Here is a 3,046-nt window from a genome sequence, read left to right on the forward strand (position 1 = left end):
GTCGTAGTATGTAGCACCAGTTCGAAATTCGGCCATGTTTCAACAAGTATTCGATAATCTTTTAAAAAGCTCCATCCAAGGGGCAGTTCCCGCCTAAACCCTAGAATTATCACATACTTCTATCCTATATCTATTCTATAGAAGTATGTGGGAATTATAGACAACCGCAGATGACCTACGACCAGAGATATGGAGTAGGGGAGAATGAGTTTTGACGAGTGCGCATCCACTTTTCTAGGGACGCTACGGGCGCAGACATTTTGAAGGCTTTTACGTCACGCAGTGACGCAGTTGTTGTTGACGTTAGGTTCGCAGGTGTGTTTTTTGAGGTTATTCATATTTTTGTTTGTAAATTTCGTTTTTATTGAACTTTAAATATGTCTTGTGCTTTGTACTGTGAAAGGAAGCGCAAATTGCAGAAGATGTCCAATACAAAACATTTCTAAATATTTAGGTAGCTGTACACAAAAATAAGATATTTCCACTTTTTATTCTAAATTTTTATTGTAAACATGTAATTTTTTTATTTCTAGCTTTCCTAGAAATGAAACTTTACTGGACAAGGACAAGGTTCTTTCTATCGAAAAAGAAAATTGGGTATGGACAAAAAATAACGTAATTTGCTCTGAACACTTTAAAGCGGATGATTTTCTCCCCTTTTGTGGAAGAAAAATAGTACGACCCAACTCTGCACCTTCCATAAAATTATTTTGTGGTGTATCTTCTTCCATTTTAAGCAAGAGTACTTTATCGAGTTCAATTAATACAGGAGCTTTGACCAAATTGATGTTACAATCAAGTGAATCATCTTTGACCTATAACGTTACTGAAGTTCGAGTAGGTACAACGTAAAAAGAAGAGACAACTGAATTTAAGGTAATAAAGATTTGTAATTTAAAAATAGTAGTAATGCTAAGGATGTTAAATACGTACCCTGCCAAATTGTTTGATACGGACCTAATAAATTAAGAAATAATATTTACAGTAATTTTATTTTCAGTGTTCAGAATACATCGAATGGTAACACTAGTACTGATAGTAGTGCTAAGAGAAGGAGTATTATGGCAATGAAAACATACTTTAATGGATAACTTTAATAATGAAAATATCTTTGCAGTATATCTCCTTCTACAGTTGCAACGAAAAATGTTAAACTGAAACGTAGACAGGAAACTTACCGTTCAGTCTTTACGAAACGAAATTAAGGACGGATTATTCAAGGCCCTGCATTAAGACAAAAATTAAATAATTATTTTCAACCATCAGTAAATAAATATGTTACGTTATACAGTGTTTTATTTTAATATACAAAATATTTAGGAACTACATCACAATTTTTTTTTATTTCATATAAATTGAGTACNTCCACCTGATACCTTGGAAGATCTGCGAGGACGAATCATTAATGTATGTCGCGAAGTAACACCGCAAGTGCTCCAGAATGTTCGACAACGGTTTGAAGACAACCTGTATCATTGTATGCAAGTTGGCGGACAACATTTTCAGCATTTACTTGACTAATACCGTAAGTTTTGAAGTAAAATTAAATCGATTTTCGCATTTCTCGTCAAAAATATTGTTCGTATTTTCAAAGCTGCATATTTTCTAAAATAATGAATCGATTTTCAAAAAGTAAGAATCGATGTATAGAGAATTAAAAGCCCTTTCTAATAACCCCCCACTTGACCCCCATTCCCATTTGAAAAAATTTAGGGGATAGCACCCCCACTTAGGGGGTTGAAGATTTTGGTATGTTTTTTGAGCCAAAAGTTGTCCCCCTCAGAAACAAATTTGACCTGTTTTTGGATTTTGCCGAAAAGTTCTTTACTACCCTGTAATTCCTTGCGGTACGTTTTCGATGGGCTACCCTGTATATTATCTCCTGTATGTATACATTTACTGTCTTTATGGGATATAATAAATATAGTGGGTTGCACCAGACCAGTTTTTTTTATAGTAGTATGATCCGCTGAATCAGAATCTAGTCAGAATTTCCGGATCAATTTGTATTTTGATTCTAACATTAAGATATATTTAGAAAGCAGTTTACGAAAATTCAAACTGATTCGAATAGGATCAAAATATGAAGTTATCCATGAACTCTGACTAGATATGAATTCAGCAGGATACCTACAGGATAACGTCGTAGTATGTAGCACCAGTTCGAAATTCGTCCATGTTTCAACAAGTATTCGATAATCTTTTAAAAAGCTCCATCCAAGGAGCAGTTCCCGCCTAAACCCTGGAATTATAGACAACCGCAGATGACCTACGACGCAGATCGGATATTCTAAGTTTCGAAAATTTCCTGAAATCCCCCTTAAAAACCACGCTAAATATCCATCAGCCGTTCCAGACGATGCTGACAATGCATGCGACGTGGTGCTACACCGCCATCGAACGTGCTAAAAAATTTACTCATGTTTAGAAAATTTCCTTCCATTTCGCTACGAAACCAAAACTACCATCAAAAGTCGTCAACTATCAGACGACGTTGATCACGCATCGTCCAGAACCGCCAATAGGAAGCCGCAACAATTTTCACCTTTTTTTCGAATTTCGACAAAATTTAACAAGTTCGAAAAATTCAATATTGGAACGGCCTTAGGCTCACCAATAATTGAAATGATTTTCCGCACGATTTTGGAGACGCCCACAATCCAAACTTGGCGCGAACTTCACTACAGCCCCTCTGCGGAGCTAAGGTCAAGAAGTGATCGAAGGTCAGTCCAGGAACCATATGTAGATCAAAAACCAGTGTTGGATCCTGGCCAGTACATGTTGTACGCTCCAAATTTTAATACAGGTGTTACATACATTATTAATATGAGAATAGCAATAAATCTCAATTTTTGTTTTATAAAAATCAAGCCCGAGTTAAATTTCTCTAAAAGATTAAAAAGAGCTCAATGCTTCCATTGCTTGTGTGGCATATACCACCCAGGATTTGTCCACCCTGTGCCTACGGTGAAAATCCTAAGTTACACGACCTTCTAACGCACCTATACACAAGCTATTAAAAGTTTTCATACACAAGTCAATATAA

General features: G+C 35.9%; 1 long non-coding RNA gene across 2 annotated transcripts; it reads left to right on the plus strand.

Annotated features, from left to right (window-relative positions):
• The first annotated feature begins 229 nt into the window (after positions 1-229).
• On the plus strand, positions 230-1,286 carry LOC111693066. 2 transcript variants are annotated; one of them, XR_002763319.1, is made up of 3 exons: positions 230-315; positions 534-876; positions 1,001-1,286. It is a non-coding gene; the product is annotated as an uncharacterized LOC111693066 (long non-coding RNA). The 2 variants fall into 2 exon arrangements; XR_002763318.1 differs by having other exon boundaries at positions 253-454.
• Positions 1,287-3,046: the final 1,760 nt, after the last annotated feature.

The sequence above is a fragment of the Anoplophora glabripennis genome, unplaced genomic scaffold (assembly GCF_000390285.2).
Source record: "Anoplophora glabripennis isolate ALB-LARVAE unplaced genomic scaffold, Agla_2.0 scaffold7507, whole genome shotgun sequence".
NCBI classification, from domain to species: Eukaryota; Metazoa; Arthropoda; class Insecta; order Coleoptera; family Cerambycidae; genus Anoplophora; species Anoplophora glabripennis.